This window comes from Thamnophis sirtalis, unplaced genomic scaffold (genome assembly GCF_051295495.1).
Source record: "Thamnophis sirtalis isolate CommonGarterSnake01/CBP01778 unplaced genomic scaffold, rThaSir2_p1.2 scaffold_1, whole genome shotgun sequence".
Lineage (NCBI taxonomy): Eukaryota > Metazoa > Chordata > Lepidosauria > Squamata > Natricidae > Thamnophis > Thamnophis sirtalis.
In genome coordinates this window covers 1,269,584-1,283,102 of record NW_028261381.1, presented here as the reverse complement: position 1 = coordinate 1,283,102, position 13,519 = coordinate 1,269,584, and the positions used below count along the sequence as shown (strand labels likewise).

Sequence of the window (13,519 nt, the reverse complement as noted above, 5' to 3'; positions counted from 1 at the left end):
CAGTTTGCTTCAGTTTTAATATGTCTGTCTGACAGCTGTATCTATATGCTATTAAGCTGACATTCTGTGAGGTATTACAGTTTCTTGGTGGATAGCACACATTATTTTGTCTCATTCAGAAAAGAAAAAGGGGAAAAAAATCCTTGCCATACTTTATATAGTGAATCTAAAAGGAAAACTCCCCCCTCCCAAATTAAAGTATAACCAAACAACAATGAAATTAGAGGCACAAATTCATTATTCAAATGAATAACGTGATAAGCGCATTGCATTTTGCCCATCATATAGTATGTAGGCAAATCTATTTCTAAGTAGGTAGATGTGAACATGGTAAAACAACAGGATACAGTATTTGATAGTGAAGAGAACCGCATTCATAATGTGGTAAGGACCAAAAGAAGATCTGCCTTTTTCATAAGCCTCTAAAATAAACAAATAAGTAGACTTTTAATCAAGATATACATAGACGGCCATTTATATTTTATTATGAATTATTCTTTGCCTTGAAGATTTTTGAAAAGTATGATTTCATACTGTAAGTTGAAAATCCTAAGTATGTTTAGAGCCATTCGATTTCATGTCATTCAGAACATAGATAACCAAGTTGGAAGGGACTTTAGAAGTTTTCTAGTTCAACACCCTGCTTGAGCAGGAGACCCCACTCCATTTCAGACAAATGGTACCCAGACTTTTCTTAAAAGCCTCCAGTGAAGTTATTCTTTGTAGAACTGTATTTTAATTAATCAAGGAAAAAAACCCTCTCCATCTGAATGAACCAATTCATTTTTAATGAAATAACTATCCTGCTATTTGATTGGCAATATATATCATTAGGTACTATGGTAAGGTCACCTTTGTGTCTGAATACTTTCTTTTTAACATGTTAATTACAATTAAATGTCAACCCAACTATCAATGTGAGATAGAGTGAAACATCCCAAACAGCTTAAAATACAATCCTTTGATTTATTTTAGGTGGTTCATTCAAGCCAAATAGCTTTACCCCTCCTTCCACAAAGACAATTTAAGGAGTAATCCAAAAAAGTATGCATAACCACCTCAATAAAAATGAAAAATTGTTGGCTTTAAAGTCATGGTATAGAGATATCCATTGTTATAGTTAATAAAGAAACTGGAAATCTGTACAGCATCAACCATTTTACTGATTTCTGAAAAATGGCTTTCATCCTAAACATTTGTAGAACCCTATAATGCAGTGTTTCTCAACCTTGGGGACATTAAGTCCTGTGGACTTCAACTTCCATAAAATCTTGGAAAGGGGCTTAAGATGGAAAATTCACCAAAGGGGAGAACACAAGGGGACCAAGTTTTATGAAAGCAGAAGGCTTCAAAGAAAATATCAAGTTAAGAAAAGGTCAGTTCAGACTGGGGGCTACAGAGAAAAACATTTTTAAAAAAAATATCCCATACATTTCTGTTGTGGCCCAGCAGGAGCTGTTGGAGCTGCCACCAGACTCCGACAGCGAGGGGCCCTGTGAGTTGGCTCTGGAGGATGTGGAGGACCCTGGACAGGGTTCCGACTCCAAGCAGGGCGCAGAGAGGCTGGTTGGCCACCAGGAGGCACCTGAGCCTTGGACCAATGGGGAGGAGACAAGGGAGAGTGAGCCGGAAGCCAGTAGTGAGTTATTCCTGGATGCATGCCATCGAAGAGCTACTAGGCATCAGGAACAATTACACAATTACAGGAGGTGATTGCACTCAGCTGGTAGTCATTAGGCTCCTCTCCAGACTATAAAAAGGCTCCTTGTGTACATGCTCCTCTTTGCAGAAGTCAAGACAGAATCGAATGTCGGAGAACTGTGTATGAGCTTGGCAGGCTGGATTGCTGCCAAACCTTATCTGTGCTGGATTGCTGCCCAAACTTGTCTGTGCTGGGTTGCTGCCAAGGACCTGTCTGTCTGTTAATTAAATGCTGTAACTTATCTCTGGCTTGGAGTGTGCTGTGGTGTGGAACAAGGGGTGTGTGTGTCAGAACACATTTCTATGTGAGATGTAGTTGGGCAATCTAAGACCTCCTACTTCTTGATGAAGAGCACAGTACATTCAGCCCATTGTGCTTTTTTAATGTTCATATAGACACACACATGCAGGCAGAGCAGAAGCAAACAGGAGGGTGTCAAGTCCCTGTTGGAATTCTACCATGGCGAGGGGAGGGGAGGCATCAGGCATCAGTTTCCATGCTTTCCCTTTTGCTGTAGCTGCTCGGGAGCTTGAGGGAGCAGAGGTTCATATCATTTCCATAAGCTCCTCCCAACCTGTTCATGTGGGGTGTTCAAGGTCGCAGTGCCCAGAGATGGTATCTTTCCACCATGCTACAGAAAAGAAAACAGACATGTCCTGTGGCTCTTCTTGTGAGACCCCCCCCCCAGCACCAGGTTGCTTTTATTTAGCAGAGTGACCAAACATCTAGCTCATGTACAACAGGGAGGGGGGATTCTAGATGCAAAATAGTAGCAAATAACAAGAAAGGTCATTGGAAGGGTGAAAAAGACAAGCAAACCCCTAAATACTGGTGGCAGGAACCTACCGTAGTCACGGCATTGGAAAGTGGCTTCGTTTGGAAGAGCTCCCTCTAGCACTCTGTCAGACTGAGTTACAAAGGCTTAATACGATCTGCTTTGTTAGCCTGACTACCTGAAGGAAGAGTTCAGTCAGTATTGATAATTATCTAGGAAGATTTACAAATACTACATAATGAATGTTATTTTTTTCCCAGAAATTTCAGCTCAGAAATTAAAAACAAGATTCAGTAAATTTCTGTGTAATCAGTCTTCAGCCAATCAAGTTTTGCAAAGCGGTTGTTTTGCAGATACAAGTGCAGAAATTGTTGAATGATAACCTCCTACCTCACTAAAAGTAGATGATTGCTGCAACATTACAGGAATTTGCAAAGCCATGCATATTATATGAAGGAATATCATCTGCATTTGTCACGGTTTCAAGTGCGCATATGCCGTGATTATAAGCATGAACAATTATTAGAATTTCATGTTTCAGTTTCTTGTTAAGACAACTTTTCAGAAAAACTTTCTTTACAAGGAAGCAGCACAAGGAGCTGTCTCACATGGACCACCCATGCCAGGGAGCTCTGTTTCTTGGGTTTTAAGTCTGTCCTTACTGGAGAAACAGGTTTGAATAGGAAATCGTCAACATGTAACTTAAGACACTTCCTTTGTTGAGCAGTTGGGAGGCCAATATTTAATTGAACATTCAAAAGAAATAGCTATGTTTGCAGACTTTTAGTTATCCCTGCATGTTTGAGTAAGCACTTATTATAATAAGTGCTTCAACTTGTTATATTAATGAGGTCATCATTTTGATTGCATTTTATAGTTTGTTTAGAAGAAAGGGTTTATGTATCGAAATGTAAATGGGACATGTGTAGCTAGCATATAGAATAAATTCATTAGAGCAAAATTATATTTAACTGGCATAATGGTCAGTAGGACTTTATTTTTGTCTGGGGCGCCTTGGAGAACTGCAGTAACTTATCCACAATTGCAGATAAAAGAATTATTTGATCTGAGGAGAACTCGGAATATAATGCCAAGTGTTCCATGATATTATTGAATGCCATTGTCCATACTTCCTAAAGATATAAACTCACTGAGGCTCTCTGATTGAAAACTATTGCCACACTGGAAAAAACATTTAAACAGCTTAACACAAAATGGTTTTCCTTAAAATTCCAAAATCAAGATGACAGAAACAAATCAAATATGCTGTGAGGTGTTGCAAAATTAAAGCCTAAGTTTATATAATCTACAGCTTCTCATGATTTCTAAGTAAATCTACCAAGATTTTACATGACGCCTCAAAATAATTTTCAGTTTTCAGGATATTTATTTTAAAACCAGATCACATCTGCCATCTCTGGTTTAATATTTACCATATCTAAGCAAATGTTATGTAAATAATGTTAATCAAATACAACATCAAAATTAGCCAGTAGCAGCATTTTAGCATGTCATCTGTTTCCCTTAGTGACCCTGAGCAAGTTGTAAACACTTGTTGTAACAAAAGTTATGCTCAAATGTCCCTTACTACATGGAAGATAATCCCACGGAAGTCCTACAGTTGGCTACCATGGAATGTGGACCTAGAAAGATATAAAAACATTTCATTCTACAATTAGATTTTATTAGAGAAGCAGATATTGAGGAAAGGAAAATGATACTTAACTAAGTGTCCTCATCTTCTTTCTTCTCCTTGAACTTCCTTCTGAACTTCCCCATATTTCCTTAAAAGGTTAGACCTGATCCCCCACAGCATTTTATGTCTTCTTCTCTGTTTCATTGATCAGTGCCAATAAGACTATCACAAGGTTTGCTCTTATTTCCTCAAGTATTGTACGTAGTACTAAATAAGAGTTTTGTTGCAGCATTGAGAGACCGCCTGCTGCCAATTACCTCCCATAGACCCATTAGATCGCACAGGGTCGGCCTCCTCCGGGTTCCATCCACCAGCCAATGCCATCTGGCTACCACCCAGGGGAGGGCCTTCTCTGTTGCAGCTCTGGCCCTTTGGAACGAACTCCCCGCGGAGATTCGGACCCTCACCTCTCTCCCGGCTTTCTGAAAAGCCGTCAAAACCTGGCTGTGTCGGCAGGCCTGGGGTTGATGAGTTCCCCTCCCTTCTCGACAGGTGTGGTTGTTGGCCATTTTAAATGTCTGTCTTGTATTTGTATGTGCCCCTTCCCATTTGAGTTGTTCGCCACCCTGAGTCCCTTTAGGGAATAGGGCGGCATATAAATAAAATAAAACTTCAAAACTCCAAACTTCAATTCTAAGTGTAAATCCATACATACGTACACACACACAAATACATACACACATATAATCAACAAACACTCCCAGAGCACATTCCTACGTACAAAAAGTTGACCACTACTCAATTGGCTCTTGGTTCAGTCAATAATCAAACAAATATGCTTCAATGAAGCCATGACATCAGTCTTATAACTAGCGTGCGTTCTTCTGAAGCAGTTATGTTCCTCATCTATTGCCGTGCTGTCTTTTCCCCCTAGAAGCTGAAGGGAACAGGGAAGACTCCCATCATCCCATCTTTCTAACACTTCCCCCCCTGTGAAGGTAGCTGGACTTATAGAGCGTATATCTACACTGCATTCCTAAGCTGTTCCTGTGCTGTATTCAGACTAATTCAATTCTAAAGGAAGTCCTATCTGGACTGAAACACTTGGACAACCTTTTGCAAGTCTAGTGAGTTTACAATGGCCAATTCTTGCTACTATTCCCTCCCACTGTCCTGTTCCAGGAAAGCAGTGGGAAGATATCAATGGACATGTACATTTTTATGTCTGCATGCACAAAATTTAATTTAATTTATATATACAAAGTTAAAACATCAAAATGCAGGGACAGCACCTAGCTTTAAAATAAACATTACATGTCTCTAAAGTCTTCCGGAACTCTTTAGAAATGGTAGCTCCAACATATGACTAATTTTAAACCCATGATGCTCAAGTGAAACCATTGGCCTTAGTTTACAACAAAAGTCCAGGGGAAAATCAAGCATAGAAAGACAGCATTTTTTTAAAAAAAAAAAAAGCTCACATTTTTGGCAAAATTTGAACTAGTGACCTCCTATTTTTAAGGTTTAAGGTTTAATTTTATTTATAGGCCGCCCAATCCCGGAGGACTCCGGGCAGCTTACAGAAGGGGAAGGAAAGGAAATAAAATAAAATAAAAATAAAAAGACAAGTTAAAAACAACACAAATACATTCATTTCAGTCGGGGCTGGACCTCAGCCATGAGGTCAACAGCCCCAGGCCTGCTGGAATAGCCAGGTCTTGGCAGCTTTTCTGAAGGCCATGAGAGTGGGTGAGGTCCGGATTTCTGGAGGTAGTTCGTTCCAAAGGGGCACCTGTACTATTATAACACAGTACCTATTATAGCATTCCTAGTAAAAGTGGCTGTAGAAGACATTAGAGCCGAGGTGGCGCAGTGGTTAGGGGTGCAGCACTGCAGGCCACTTCAGCTGACTGCTATCTGCAGCTCAGCAGTTCTAATCTCACCGGCTCAGGGTTGACTCAGCCTCCCATCCTTTCCGAGGTGGGTGAAATGAGGACCCAGATTGTGTGGGGGCGATATGCTGACTCTGTAAACCGCTTAGAGAGGGCTGAAAGCCCTATGAAGCGGTATATAAGTCTAACTGCTATTGCTACTGCTATTAGATACCATGGTAGCCATGGTATCCTAAGCTTTTAGTTAAGGAGGGCATACTGTACGCATGAAGCAATCAATGCATTTCTGAAGTTGTCCTGTAACCACAGGTGGGATTCAGCTGGTTCTTACTGGTTCACCTGAACCGTTAGTTAACTGCTTATGCAATTAAGCAATTCAGAGAAGGGGTTAAAAATAAAGTCCAAGAGAGGGGTTTTTTTCCTTCCTCTCTCCCCCTTCAGTTAATAGCTCCACTTAACAGTTGCAGCTGGAATGCTGAATCAAGTCAATAAACAACAGAAACTGTTGTTTATTGGCAGCCCGCCAGCTTGCTTTCTTTTGCCCAGAGGTGGGCAGTTCAGGCGGGCTGGCGGGCTGGCGCTTTCTTTCTTTTGCCCAGAGGCGGCAGCCCGCCAGAGCTGCCGCCTCTGGGCAAAAGAAAGAAAGCGGCAGCCCGCCAGCTCGCTTTCTTTTGCCCGCCTCTATGTCCGTGGCTGCCGCAAAAGAAGGAAAGCAGCAAAAGAAAGAAAGTGCCAGCCCACCAGCTCGCTTTCTTTCGCCTGCCTGTCAGAGCTCAGGCAGGCGAAAGAAAGAAAGCGCTTTAGACAGTGGGATGTCGGGGGAGAGGACTGCCTCACCAGCCATAAACCTCACTGCACGTCACTGCTTAGAAGCTATAAAATGGATCATAGCTTTTCCAGAATCTAATTTCTCAGGAACGATAGGACTAACAGCAGTCCCAGATCAAGCACATTCCAAATATCTATGCACACTGGTGAGATCACAGCTACCTTTGTCAGAGCAAGCTCCAATCTCCTGTCATTTCTTTACTTAAGGTTCTGACATCCTCTCTCAAGGGGGCTTTGCCCGAAATGTTTCTGCTTAATATAACATGACTTGGGCCTAATGAATAAGCCCCTCTTCTGTAGTCTATTTTCTCTGAGCCTTCAGCCTGAAAGGAATAGATTCATGGGCATGTTGGAAGAGTTCAAGAAAGATCCACAAAGGAATCTGTCACCTGCACAATAAGTGCATATGTAGCCCTAAAATAGGACCATTTAAGAAGAGAAAGGATTAGTATTTTGATTGTACAGATACCAGGATTCTGTTATTATTGTTTTGCTTGGTGAGCCTCTGGATTCGTCTTCCTCTATTTTGTATTTGCTGTGAAAGTTCTGCTTTCTGTGCTGCGTGAAAAGGACAAATGCTATTACTAAGCATGCTTTCTTGTCAATTCCAAGCTGCTGCAGAGCTGTATTGGATCATAGACTTGGTGACACTATAGATTCTCTTCTGTGCTTATTGACTTATTTACAAAACTGCCAGCTTCTTTATTTACGAGAGCCATTTATTTTCTAATCAACCTATGATATAAACACAGATAGAATAGATCCATTGAAATTGAACTGCAGAGAGCAGCTTTACTGAAAAAGATGTTAACATCAAAGAAAAAGAGTAATTTATGTTAATAAGATCGCAATGGCAAAGAACAGAGTCGGAAATTGCTTTTTTTTTAATAAGAAGTCAAATTAATTGGATTAATTTCTCATTTAAAAACAGCTTGTGCGCAGCTATGATGACTGACCCAGTCTTTTACAAAAGCTAAAATTGTTCCATCTCTATATACAAGGCAGAGGAAGAACTGAATGTCTCATGTCTCTTGCTGTCCTGACAAGAAAAAGTGCAAATCTTCCTGTCTATTAGGGAATTCTTTTTTTATTAGAATGGGATTTTGCATTGGAAACTGGGTTTGAAGCAATTTTATGAGTGTGGTAAACTGCCAGCTCTTAGACCAGTGATGGTGAACTTACAACACATGTGAAAGATGACACATCACAATGTTTCAGCATCCATCAGCACCCAACCACCCATCTATTCTTGAAAACACAACCGAGTCTCACAGAATTTTCCGTGAGAGAACAGGGCAGGCTTTCAAGTGGTTTTTGCAGGACGCAGAAGTTGTAGAAGAGCATTCTCTAAGCTGCTTCCACATAAAGAGAACCCTACCTGAAGATAAGTAATGCATGGCAGATCCTGGGGAGTGCTGAGCCATGGGGGCAATCACACTGTTCCCCAAGGCCTTGAGGAATGGTGTGAGGAGCCTTTCAGAGTGGCAGCATTGATGTCAGGGCTAAAGTCGAGTTGCCACTTCAAGCCCAGATTCTCATGATGACAAATGTCTCCTTCGGTGAGCAGAGGAAGGCACCAAAGGGTCAGTCATCTTGATTTAATGCTAATCAGCCAGGAAGACTCAATTGAGGAAGTGAAAATAGTAGAACACGAGTGAAAATAACCCTGGGATGCTAGGTTTCTTTATTTGAAGAGAAATTAAACTTGAGCAGACAGTAATTAAGCATGCAACTTGGATTTCAGAATAGTGTGTTTTCATAATCTAAAAGGAATGCTGAGTAACGTTGAATGGCAGGAGAAGTTAATAGGAAAAGGAGCTCAGGACAAATGGGAGTCATTAAAGAATAAAATACTACAGTAGAAGCAGAAGGCAGAACAGCAGAAGTCAGTGAAGCTACTGAAGAGGACTAATAAATTTGGGGGGGGGGAGGCAAACTGAACATATGAAATAAAAACAAAGCCAGGTCATGAAATAAAAGTCTAGACTGATTTCTTCAGAATGATCCAACTGATGTTGGGAAAGTTAAAGTTTAAAATGAGCTGAGGCTAATAAAGAATGCTAAGAATAACAAATACAGATTCTTTACATGACAAAATGAAAGGAAAATTAAAGGTATGGTATACGAGCTTTTCAGGGGGAAAAAAGCAAAATGCTAACAGGTAGTACAGACAAAAAGTAACTACCATGTTTTTCAGAGTATAAGACGCACCAAGATTTTAAAGAGGCAAATTAAAAGTTTTTGCACTCTGCAGACCTCCCAAACACAGTCTGTTTTTTATGAAAATGGGCCCAATTTTTTTAAAAAAAGGGAGGCACGAATAGCCTTTAGAAGACTTGTAGCGCTCCTCAGGGGTGGGGGGCCAAAAACGAGCAAAAAATTGCAATTTTTTTGCAAAAACGGGCCTGTTTTTGGTCAAAGAAGAGCATGCATAGCCTTTAGGAAACTTATAGAGTGCTCCTGGGGCTTGGGGGGGCAAAATTGAGCCCAAAGGGGGGCATTTCTTGCTCATTTCTGCCCTCCACGGGCCCCAGGAGCACTCTGAAAGCTTCCTAGAGGCTCTGCACAGCCATTTTGGTGAAGGGGCGGGGTTTTGGGAGGCAAAAAATGCTGTATTCAGTGTATAAGACGCACCCAGATTCTCACCCTCTTTTGGGGGGGAAATAGGTGCATCTTATACTCTGAAAAATATGGGTAGTAAAATCCTATTTTATTCAATTTTCTCTAAGAAAAAAAAAGTATTATATCTGGAATGGCACAGAGCAGGATGAAAGAGAAACATTCAACTATGAAAGTGTTAAACATGGTTAGAAATTACCTCTTTATTTTGAATGAGTTTGAAACAGATGAATTGCATCCTAGGAATGTGGAAGGAATTAGCTAATATGGCCAAACTCTTAATATTATTTTTGAGAAATCATGGAGAACCAATTAAATAAATGACATGGGCAGAGCAAATATTTTCCTTATCCTCAAAAAAGAGAGGAAGATCCAAAATATTACAGAGTAGACAGCCGGCATCAATCTAAAGCAGATAACAAAAAACTGAGAAGAATGAGATAATTATCAGGAATCGCATTGAAGTTCTTAAGAACAAATCTTTCTACACAACCCTTAATCCCCCCCCTTTTGCTCTAGTTACTTCCTTACATGAAATATTTCAAGAATGCTATATGCAGGTGCTGCCTTGACTTCAACACAACATTTGACAGAAGGTATAATTAGCAAGCTAGTTAAATGTGGGTTGGATGGCATGACAATGAAGTGAATATAGGTGGCCTGAAATTTTTACTCAAAGATTGTTCATCAGTGGCTCCTCCACAAACTGGACAGCAATTTTAAGAATGGTCTAAACTTGGTTCTTTAATCCTTCAATATTTTTAGGGATAAGATGGATGAAATGGTGGAAGTTAGTATCAGTAGCACAAAATTGGATTGGATGACTAATATTCTAGAAGGAAGAAAGAAAATACAAAATCTAAGGACATTATAGAGATATGGCCTAAAAGCCCCATAAGGGAATTTAACAGAGGCAAGTGCAAAGTTTTCAGTTACAAACAAAAATCAATTCTGCAGGTATGGAATGAGTGATGTTTGATGACGATATTTGTGAAAATGATTTTGGAACAGTAGTTGTTTGCAAGCTGAATATGAACCAACTCTGTGATACGACTACCAAAATGACAAGTGCAATTTAGAGCCATGTCAAGAGAAGTATATTTTCAAATCATAAATAGTAATAATTCTCTTCATCACCTTGCCATATTTTAAAAATGGTTCAGAGAAATCGAAACTGGTTCAGATAAGGATAACGAAGATGTTTAGATGCCTTATTAAGAGAGATTGTGGGAGCTGATATCTTTAGTTTTAAGGAATGATGGGTAGACATGCTAGGACTCTTTGATTAACTGAAAAGATGCCAGCCATCCAACTGTTTCTCTTATTCACAGTGCAAGAGAATAAGGGGGATTTTATGTTACATGAATGTAGATTCTAACTAAATGTCAGAAGTTGTTTTTAACAGTAAGATGATATCACATTGAAAACTGGTAGATTTGCCTTCATTAAATATATTCAAGCAGTAGCTGTATAGCCATTTTTCTGAGATGCTTTAATTTGAATTCCTGCATTGAGCAAAGTTTTATACTCTGTAGCCTAAATGGCTTCTTCCATCCCAGTGATTCTGTGATACTGTTCTCTCCCATTATTCTTGAAAGACTGCAGTACCGTAATTTAAATGGTTCTTTTTACTGTATAATTATCTAGCAAAACCTGAGCAACTTGTGGCCTGTTTCATATGGACCTCATGACTGTTTATCCACAAAGTGATGAATTTCATCTTAACTAGAGAGTATCAGAAGCTGACACTTAATATGAAAAAGGTGGCAGAAATTTTTTAAAATTGATTAGGTGGAAAGGCCACAGGATGTGAAGAGCACCCACTTCAAGAAAAATTATCTGCAGTGAATGAGACTGAAAAGTATTCTGATTATTCAAATGGGATGGTGTGGAACTAGAACATAAATGTAGTTGTTTCAGAAAATTGCAGAGTCACAAAGGCAAAAGCATATGCCAAGTTTTAAAAAATCAAGAAGGAGGTTTAATGTTTAAATTCAACTGGGCATCTCCCAGTCAAAATCAGAATCGGAAGGCTTGAGCTTAGATTTATCAAGCATTGTTGAAAGCTGGAGGAATGGTGGTAACCTACTGGGATACAGTTACTCTGGAATCCACGTTCTCCATTTCAAATGAGGCATAATCCCTTCAATTACAATCAACACCAAAGCAATTTTTTCCCCATAAAATCATTGTATTATGATGGGTAATTTGGTGCTGAGAGTGCACTGTCTCATTACTTTCCAATACAGTCAAGAGTTTCAACTGATTTAATGAAACCAAAGAGGCACCTGGAAAATAAAACTAATATTGTATTGGATGAATTCAATCCCTCTCACATAAACCGAGAAAATGCATGTTCTGAATATAACAAAAAGACCCTATTCCCAGCTACCTTAAATATTTGCCACTTAGTGCATTTAACTAAAGGCAAACTGTAAGCATGGATATAATTTTAAATAGTGCCCAGGACTTTGTCACTAATATAAATGTTTGATAAAATGGATTGTAGGACTTCTGCATTCAACTTGCCAGTGCAAGCAGAGGCAGCAACACAATAACTCTTCCCATGCTGTGAGTGTTGTTATGGCAATTAGTTCTACTGCATCACATATACTAGATCAGAAATAAATATGGAAAGCTATTTAATTTATAGTTTAAATGTACTAGTACCAGATACAATACATGCATTTAAATGGAATATTTTGATGATATGCCACAAGAAAATGAAAGACAGTTTGCTTGTAATTCTGCTTCCTACCCCATTTCATCAAACGGTATGAAGCCACTCTGGGGCTGGCCATTTCTATGACGCTCTTGCCCATTGTGGTGTGCAGTGTGCTTCTCCACAAAACATATGAGCTTACTAAACATAGATTTTCAATTAATTTTTTATGACTTCTGGATAAACCACCATGTGATTGTTTTGCAGATTTTACACCCCCAACAGAATTAAGAGCATTTGTTCAAATGCCTTGCTGACCGTTAATATTGCAAGATCTCATTTCTGAATGTTATGGCCTGTTACCCAATTTTAATTGTGGCCAGTGCCTAGTCTGTAGTTTTGCTTGTTTATAGCAGTAGATTATTGTTATGGTGCAAAGAGAAGCAGAGAAGGGAGAATGGGTCACCTCTCTGCAGGAAGTAGATTCCACAGACAATAATCACTCTCATGTTCAGATTGGTATTGTTCAGATATGCTCATTGAAACCACTTTTGTAATTATACAACAAACACCAGATTGGCATTTACCATTAAGCAACATATTGTTACTTACAGTTTAAAAGTAGAATACTATATTGCCTGTAAGTCATATTCTTTCCATTTGTTAACAAATTGCATTTTTCTTGTTTCTTGTTAAGTTGTGGGCTAAAAGAGGGAGCAAATTGCCAGGATAGAAAACTGCAGGAAATTGTCCAGGTAGTCTCTGAGAATAATTGGATGCAACTAAACAGAAAAGGATGGGTGAATATTGTATTGCCTCGCCATACATCTCGTTCTATGTTGATTTCCACTTTAATGATCTTTAAGTGGAAATCAACATGGAATGAGGTGTATAAGAAGGCAAAAGGACATCACGCATCCTTTTCTCAGCCTACCTTGAAGAAATATTTCGCAAACTAGAGTGGGCAAAAAATGGAATAAAAATCAACCGCGCCTATTGAAATCACTTAAGATTTGCAGTTGGTGTTGTTCTCATCTCACAAGACCCAGAAGTGCTACAAAGCCACATACAAGAACTGCACGAAGCAGGAGAACCATTTGGTTTAAAAATAAGCCTGAAAAAGAGTCAAGTTATGCTTAATAAATTCACTAAAGAAAGATTTTTTAAAAAAATATCTGGATGAGAACTAGACATAGTAGGCCACTACTTGGTCAATGGATCTCAATGGAAGGCAACACAATAAAGGAAATTGAAGGATGTGGTTAAATATGGTTGGCAGGCTAAGCATAATTTTCAAGAAGAACCTCCCTCTATGCCCGAAGAGAAAAGTTTTTGATCAGTGTGGTGCTACCTGCTTTAACGTATGTTGCTGAAACATGGATGCTAACCTCACAATTGATGCAAA

The 13,519-nt window shown here is 39.3% G+C and overlaps 1 protein-coding gene across 4 annotated transcripts in view; it reads right to left on the bottom strand.

Moving 5' to 3' along the window:
- Positions 1-13,519, bottom strand: part of ERBB4 (erb-b2 receptor tyrosine kinase 4) — a 769,459-nt gene that overhangs the window by 557,771 nt on the left and 198,169 nt on the right. The gene's annotated exons all lie outside the window — the stretch shown is intronic.